The sequence below is a fragment of the Benincasa hispida genome, unplaced genomic scaffold (genome assembly GCF_009727055.1).
Source record: "Benincasa hispida cultivar B227 unplaced genomic scaffold, ASM972705v1 Contig508, whole genome shotgun sequence".
Classification (NCBI taxonomy): Eukaryota; Viridiplantae; Streptophyta; class Magnoliopsida; order Cucurbitales; family Cucurbitaceae; genus Benincasa; species Benincasa hispida.
In genome coordinates this window covers 357,616-367,366 of record NW_024064889.1, presented here as the reverse complement: position 1 = coordinate 367,366, position 9,751 = coordinate 357,616, and positions in this window count along the sequence as shown.

Here is a 9,751-nt window from a genome sequence, read left to right as displayed (position 1 = left end):
TAAATATAATAACTAACTTATCATATTATATTTATAACCTATAATTTTAATATCACATCATATGTAATATTTAAACCATTAGTATTTTTTTCCTTTATTTAATATAAATCATATTTATATCAATTCCTTTAACTGATGTATCTCATACATCAAATGAATTATATCACATATAATTGAACCAAATTAATTATATCATATATAATCAAACTCCCTCTTGTCAATTTGAACATTTCAAACTGACCCAAAAGCTTATTCTCAACTTGAATCCATTAAGCTACCAAGGGAACCTTATGGACCTGTAGTTTGAAGGTCCAACGATACGTGAATAACTGACTAAACTCTTTAGTCACGAGATCCACCATCCATTAACTGTCAGACACTTCACTAAAGACCGACAATTGCACTCTTCGTACTACAGATATATTTCAATGTCCATATAACCAATCAACAGTGCGATAACCCTTCAAAAATTGCTCATAAGTACAACTGGGCCAATTTACCATTTTGCACCTGTAGTTACATCTAACTTCTCAAGTACTACTGATTCCTCTAATGAACTATAAGTCATAGTCCTACTATGACTGGGTCCTCTCTTTCAAAGGGAGGGTATGGCCACTATGTTCAAGACTCAGAATCAGCCCTTAAGAGAACAATTTATCTACTTACCCTTGCTTCGGGGAAGGAGTGAATTTCGTTTTGTGTAACTAAGTTCCCAGCTCTCGAATCAAATAAATCCCCAAAAAGGTAGGCTTGTTGAGTTGGTAATCTGACCACTCTCACCCATACTAATCAAAGGGCCGCCTTCATAGGCAGGAGTTCCCACAACACTCAGGATTAAAGTCATGTCACCTATGGTCATTTTAGTGAAATGTAAGTCTCAATTTTCAATGGCGTTATATAAAGAGACGAATCATCTCGTGGTTCAGTCTTATACAAACTTTTTGTATAGGACACCCCTCTTGCATGTCTCTACATAAATGGTAAGGATCAGAACATCAGTAGTAGTTTACAACACTTGTAACCATCTACAAAGTGGGTCGTATTCGTAATGTCACCAGAATAAGGTATCCCTCCTTTATCCTTATACTACAGACGATTTAGGTTATTAATTAAGGCATAATCTACTTGTATGTCTCACATACATGCTTAAGTTTACATGAAATAACCATAGATCTTAGTTTATTGGATATGAGTAAATACAAATAAAATAAATCTTATTTTATTAATAACAATGTGTTCAAACTGTTTACAAACTACGAGACTTTGGGAGAATTAGGACACCAATCCCAACAAGTCGGCTCTTCACGAATCGCTCGTAATTATTGGTGGGTCAAATTACCATTTTACCCCTATAATTACATCTAACTCCTTAAGTCTCATTGATTCTCTAATGAACAATATGTTTATTGTCTTACCATAAACAAAACCTTTTCGGGCCAATGAGAGGGAGGGGTCCCATTAGTCAAGACCCGAAGTTAGCACTTAAGCAATTCATCTACTTACCCTAAAGATGGGAAAGAGTGAATTCCATTTTGTGCAATTATGTTCCCAACTCCCTACTCGGACAAATCCTAAAATGGTAGGCTTATTGAGTCGGAGAATTTGGCCACTCTCACCCATACAGATCAAAGGAGTGTCCTCATAAATAGAAGTTTATAATTCACTCACGTTTAAGGTCGAGTGACCTATGGTCATCCTATGAATGTTAATCTCCTTGATCAATAGTGTTATAAATATTAATCATTTCGTGGTCTGATCTTATATAAACTCTTTGTATAGGATACCTCTACTCGCATGTCTCCACACAAATGATTAGGATCAAATCGTTTATAACACTTTACAACTTTTGTAATAATTACAAAGTAGATTGTATCCATAGTGTCATCAGGATAAGGCACCCTAACTTATCCATATACTACAGACCATTTAGGTTATTACTTAAAAATGATCCACTTGGATGTCAACCACATACATGTTTAAGTTACATAAAATAACCTTGGATCTTTCTTTAATAGATTATTTCATATATTAAATAATCAACACTTATCTTAAATAACATAACTACGAGGCTTTAGGGCATACATGCCAATAGAGTCCTCATTCCATACATCATTTCTATCTTGGATACCTGCTATTTCATTAGAACGCTTCCTCATCAACACCTTTTTGTGAAACCTACCCCCTAACCTAGAAAGAGGTGTGAAGATGCTAAACATCACCTCTCTTGATGACATTAGGCATCCAACTAACTAGCTCAACCTATATATGAACCTGAACAGTTACTCAATGATCACTTTGAAGGAACTCTTATACAAGAGTACCTACGAGCGAAAGTGGATCTTTCCAATTCATTGTGACAAAATTACCGTATATACATTCAAACATACTTTCATAATGCTAAAGAGATCAAGAAATCATACTAGATGAAGATTTCTTCTTCACAGCGAGTTTGAAGCCCAACCGTCCTCTCAAACAATCACCACTCGGATAGAAGGAAATGGAGAAGACAATGATAGCGGGTAGAAATACACGTTATTACAATGAGAGAATGCGATGATAAAAATAAATAATATCATGTCCAAAAGCGCTAAACTAAAGAAATTGTGATCACATGCGCCCATCGCATAAAAACAGTTAATTTACTTATTTTATACAGGAAAAATGCATTGGCGCAAGGAAAATTGCGATCCAAAGGCTGTCTCTTATACACATCTAGATGTGTATAAGAGACAGCGAATTATGCGTCCGCGCACTTGAAGATTGCGATCGTAAAGTCATGCGATCTTATGTGATCGTGAGAAGTTGCTCAAAAAGGTGGCCACACAAAGACGGCGCATCAAGGTGATAGCATAATAAATCATGATGGGACAAAAAGCTGATGACGGTCGAATCCGAATTTAGTTGACAAGCCGTTAAAGCCACACTTTAGCAAGTACACTCAACTTTCAGTGACCATTAATCAGCGCATCAGAGCAGGAGATTTAATGACCACCCATCATTGCAATCATTAGAGAGAAAGGCTGCTTCACCTTGAGCTCTATAAATACCGAAGGCCACCATTATAACAAATCATATATAGATCATATACAAGTTAGAGAGCCGTTAGTCCATTCACGTACATACTCATACTTAGATTTAGAGGATAGAGACGAGCTAGGAGACGAAGAAGCCGAGAGATCATTCCCGGACAGATCGAGAGACTTCCGAAAAGCGCTATAAGGAGAGAGGGCTAACACTTGTAAGAGCAAGAATATTTATCTGGACAGAGTTTGAGTGAAAAAGACAGTGTAAAAGGCCACGAGAAGCAAGATATTGCTTACCAGGCTTCTTATCTTTAAATTCCATTGCTATTTTGTATTCAACACTTTACTTAGAAAATGGAAATCTCATTTCAATCTATGTTCAATCTCTCCACACTTCGCATAAGTAGCTAAATTCCCGAATGGATTGAGAAGTACTTAGCTGGCATGACCTAAGATTTACATTTTATGCGATCATCTTGTCTTATGTATGCGTCATTCACCCTTTAGATATACTTGAGAGAGTAGTCTAAAGATAGAATCTAGACTTGAGAAAGTCCGATTAGAATCTAGGCTTGAGAGAGTCAAATTAGAACCGCATAAGCAAGAAATAGGAACTTAGACATAAGTCTATCGCTATTTACACATCGCATGCACCCTAGAAATAGGATATGATAGTATGCGGTCACCTTGTTTTATGTGTGCATCATGCATCACCGCATAGACAAGAATAGACGCTTAGACATAAGTCCTATCGATTTTTTCGTATACATCACATGCGTCCTAGAAATAGGAATTATGGAATTTGCATTGAGAAATGACATGCTGTTGTTTGTGTGTAGCATGATCGCATAACTTGTATGTAATCTTAGGAAGTGTTAGCTAAACCCCTTGTCAACTCGTTCATCGCATACTCATTGTAACTCTTGATTTCATCAACTATTCGTTCAATCTTCGTTGCATAGGAAATATTCTTAATCAAAACACCATCCAACTCATTTGTTTTCACCACCGCAAGAGAATCAAAGTAATTGTTGCATATTCACTCAGTAGTCTCTATGTTCGACCCTAGAATTACTAGGAAATCTAGTGAGGCTTATACTTGGGTCTTATTAGGAAAACTTGCATGTGCAACGTAACACATCACCGCAAACTCATACCATAATCGCATCACAATTCATAACGCATCAGACAACACCACTCAGAGCCCTAAGTATTCTTGGAGTGAGAATCCAAAGTGTGGGCTTTGTTCGGATTTGGTAGAGGGAAGGAGGAAGAGAGACCATACACAACGATCAAGCAAGTGGAAGATGTGTCCGTCTATCGCATAGACAAGATCCTTGATCGTTTAGGTGAAGTATATGATCATGTAGGAAAAGTAAGCGATCGTGTAGGAAAAGAGTGAGTGATCGTCCAAACGATCGTGTAGGATAAACTAAGCGATCATCTATACGATTGTTTAGTAAATATATGGAGCTAAACGATTACTTAGGAAAAAGGTAAACGATCGTTTAGATAATAGCAGATGACGGTGTAACCGGTATGCACTCGCTTAGCAATATCGTATATGTAAGCGATCGTGTAGTCACTATCGTATAGGCACTGATTTTCTAAACGATGACACTATCTTTTCACAATGTCCGCGCTCTTGTCTATGTCCATTGGATATAACCAATCATGAGTACGATGACCCTTCATAGATGCTCGTAATTACAGCAGGCCAATTTACCGTTTTACCCCTTTAATTACATCTTCCTTCTTAAGTACCACTGATCCCTCTAATGAACAATAAGACATAGTCCTACTATGTGTGAACACCTCTCGGGACATGAGAAGGTGCGTGGCACCACATCGTTCAAGCCCTGGAATCAACCCTTAAGAGAGCAATTTGTCTACTTACCCCTACTTTGAAGAAGGAGTGAATTTCATCTTGTGTAGCTGAGTTCCCAACTTCCAAATTAGACGAATCCCAAAAATGGTATGTTTGAGTCGCCGTTTTGGCCATTTTCACCCATGAAAATCAAACAACCACCCTCAATGGTAGGAGTTCCCAACTCACTCCGGATTGAGGTAATGTTACCTTTGGTCATCCTAGTAAAGTGAAGTCTCAATTATGAATGTTGTTATATAGTGAGACGTTAACACTTCATCGTCAGGTCTTATACAAACTCTTTGTATTAGGATGTCCCCGCTCGTATGTCCCCTACACGAATGATCAGAATCAAACCATCTGTGACAAGTCACAATACTTGTGACCATTTCACAAAGTAGGCCGCATCCATAGCTTTACCAGATAGGTTTCCCTCATATATCCATATACTACAGACCATTTTGGTTATCACTCAAGACATGATCCACTTGTATGTTACCACATACATGCTTAAGTTACATACAAATACCAAGGGATATTAAGTTTATTGGTTTGTGGTAAAATGAAAAACATCTAAATGTGCAAAGTCAAGTAGTGAAGTAAATATCATCTATATTATACATCACAAGTGTTCATACAAAGTTGTTTACAAACTATTGGACACGAGACTTTACGGCAAAAACCCCAACAATCTCCCACTTGTCCTAAAGTGAAGTGGGGAGTACAAGTAAACGACACAAAATAATAAACTAGGGCATAAAAACCCAGTGCAACAAAATCTACCACTTGCCCTAGTTTAGCCGCAAGCGGTCCCGTAGACCCATGCTCTTAAGGTGACCCTCAAACACTGTAGTCATGAAAGCCTTCATAAATGAATCAACAACGTTTTTCTTTGAGGCGATCTTCGTGACGATCATGTCACCTCCATGCACTATCATGTGGATCGACTTTAACATGGCAACAGGTGAGAAAGTCTCCTCATAGTCGATTCCCTCTACCTGGGTATAACCCTTTGCTACAAGTCGGGCCTTGAAGATTTGTACCTTCCCATCAGCACCACATTTGTGCTTATAGATCCATTTACAACTTATAGGTCTTACTTCATTAGGCTGATCTACAAGATCCCATACCAAATTGAAGTACATCGACTCCATCTCGAGATTCATGGCTTTGACACATTCATCCCAGTCAACATCCACCATTGCCTTTTAACAGGACAATGGATCCTCAACGTCGCCATCTATCCCTCAACTCTTGAGGTGGAACCAACCTACCAGATGAATTATCATCAACAATTCTGGTTGATGAAGCAAGTTCTTCAACAACTCTTGTTGAAGTTTCAGTAGTTTCTTTGGAAAGCTCACTTAACACGACTTTACTATGTGGTCTGTGCTCCTTGATATGACCTCCTCCAAGAAAGTAGTGTTCATGGAAATAAACACCTTGTTTTCTGACGAATCATAAAAGTAGCCTCCTCGTGTACCTTTGGGGTAGCCTCCAAAGAGGCACAACCTTGATCACGATTCCAACTTCTTGGGATTTTCCTTAAGCACATGTGTTGGGCAACCTCATATGCGGAAGTAACATAAACTAGCTTTACGCCCGTTCCACAACTCTGGAGGTGTTCTTGCAACACTCTGAGAAGGAACACAATTGAGAATGTATACCACAGTCTCCACTGTGAAACCCCAAAACGAGTTCGGTAAGGAATCGTAACTCATTATCGAACGAACCATGTCCAACAAGGTTCTGGAGAAACTCGTTGGCATTTAGATTGAGTTACGATAGATTTAAACATCTCTATGTTATGGAGGGAACTTAAGCCTAAAAGTCTTAGCACGTACAAGTTATTTTCCAGTTTAGCTGTACAAATTTCAACACCATCCTTACGAATAAACGATGTATTCAATTTAAAAGTAATAGTGTAATTGTATTGTAACAGACACTTTATAGAAATAAGGTTCCCTTTTAGTTTAGGAACTACAAAGACATCTTTTAATATAAGAAACCTATTCTGTAAATTAAACTGGATGTCTCCCACTACCACAGCTGAGACGACGTGCCCGGTGCCTACTCGCAACGTCATCTCACCAGCCTCCAACTGTCACCAGGATTTAATCCCCTTTGTCTGCCTTGGTCTTAGCCTTGACAGCCTTCTTTTCCTTCAGATAATGAGGAAAATTCCTCTTCCAGCGTCCATCCTGATTACAATGGAAACATTTTCCTTTTTCAATCGGTGGTGGATGCTTCTTCTGGGCGACAGGTGGCGGGTTAGTAGGCACATTCCCTTTCTCTTTACCACTCTTCTTCTTCTTCCCCTTTCCAGAGTTAGAAGTTGAAGGTAAAGACTTTGTTCCTGAGATCGAACCTCGATAGAACTTTTTAGAGCACGAAACAACATTTGCTTCACCTCCCTTTTTCTTCTTACTTTTCAGCAAGGATTGATAAGTTTGCAACTCGTTGAGGAGAGTGGTAAGGGAGTATTCCACTTTGTTCAGAATCGTATCGCTAACAAAGTGGAGGAAGCTCTCCGGCAATGAATGCAGGATAAGCTAATCTGACTGCCCTCATCGATTTTAGATCCATTCATCTCTGCCACGTTAAAGTGGATCATCATATTCAGCATGTGTTCACGAACATAGATGCCTTCCTCCATTTTGGAGCTGAAGATGTGTTTCAGAGCCTCATGCTTGAGCTATTTAGACGGCTGTCCAAACATTCCCCGCAGGGACTCCATGATCTCACAAGCTGAGACCTTGGACTCGTGTTTCTTAGTTAAGATTTCACTAAGACGAACCAGAGTATAGGCTCAAGCCTTCTCATTTGCCCGTGTACAATGCTCATACGCTGCCCGAACATTTCAAGTAGCGTTCTAAGGTGGAATAGGAGGACATTCCTCTGTAAGAACAAACTTCAGATCCTCGATGATGAGTATCGTCGTGATCATATGTTTCCAACTTGAATAGTTTTGGCTATTCAGTTTTTCGGCGCTGAGCAAATTGATAGTGGCTGATGCCATTAAAAACTGTTGCTGAAAAAAATTAATAACCTTTTATAAGACTTTGTAAAAACCACATTTTTTAATTAACCAATTAATTTTTAGCAAAATAGATTCCAAGTACCCTAAGTGAAAAGACTTCTATTTTGCAATGATGCCCTAGTGAGGCAAGACAAACGTCACCGGTTGGGTGAACAGATATCCCTTCACTGGGATGAGACATTGTCAACCATTAGGCAGAACCAACTCTTGGAACTAAACCTAATAGCCACCATTTGTTTGGTTCAGAATAGTTAACCCTTAACAATCCTGCGTAAGTGTAACCCCTCGTTTTCGGCCCCAAAGTCCTGCCCTAAGGCGCTCACCGTAGGGAAAAGATAAATTAGGACAAGAGACTAAGTAACCTTATCCTCTGACAGGAGAGTAAATAAAGAAATGCGCAAAACATCCATCCTATAGAGGGACACACCCAGAGTACCATGAGGTGATGCGCAGAAACTTTATTCAATCGAACGAGGGAGACCGAGGGATATGCTGTTGCATTTCCTACTTCCACTTACTATGAACACTCTCTCCATCCACCTTGATATTGACCTACCCAAACACCACCCTTGGGGGGACACGTCAAAGGTGCTCGAGGCCGAGGATAGATCTCACGGTGTGGACTATGAGGGAGAAACGCGAGAGGTGAAAATGAAGCATCAAATGCCCCAAGAACCTCCCACGAAATGTTCTACCTAGGGGTTTATTAACCTAGACAATCCGGCTACTGATTATGATCTAAGTCATTTATAAACTTTGCTAAAAAACAACTCTTGTCTTTGAAATTAAAAAAAAAAAAAATCCAAGTAGTCACATTAAACTCTTTAATGGACTGGCCTTAGTTTATATGCATGCATCAAATCTATCTAAATTACCCTTCCAGGTAGGTTCCCAGGTAGGGGTGTTCCGTTGTCGTTTTCTTAAATACCCCAGCTTAGATAGAACCCGCCTTCGACAAAAGGTCTACTATAGATAGTCTTTTATATATTAATTATTTTTATTAATTATTTTAGTTCTAATTTTATTTTATAACCATTTATAAAATAAACAACTAAAAAATTCATCCCACATAACGAAGTATTTATAACGCTTATAAATATAACATTAAAAAAAAATAAAGCATACATAAATATAACCCTTATGTTATATGATGCATGAGCATGCATTTATGTAAATTAAAACATGTTTCTCTAAATTATAACTATTACAATAAAGAGATGGTGCATGACCAATGCATAACCTAAGGTGGAATTTACTATATGTGCATACCATATGACATATTAAAAAATATACATCACATGTAATAAATAAATGATCAATGAATCGGGATGAGCCTTTACAAAATTGGAATGAAATAACCCTATCTATTACATTTTTCATCGAGCAAATTGGTTCACAGGTGAACTGGGTCTTGAACCGCCAGGAGGACTCCATCGTGTAGTAAATGCCGTCGGTAGACGATCATTCAGCACGAACTAGACGATAGAAGCAAAATTAAACGATCACGTAGATGACAACGAGGCAATGAAGCCTGATCGTCTATGCGATCGCTTAACGCGGTGATAGGTAAACGATTTACCTTGCGTTACTAAGTGATCGTTTAGTCAGTTACTAAGCAATGAAGCTTACTAACTAAACAATCGTCTAGTGCGATCACTTAATGCGGCAACAGGTAAATGATTTACCTTGCATTACTAAGTGATCGTTTAGTTAGTTACTAAGCGATGAAGCTTGCTGACCAAAACGATTGTCTAGTGCGATCACTTAATGCGACGACAGGTAAATGATTTACCTTGCGTTACTAAGCGATCGTTTAATAAG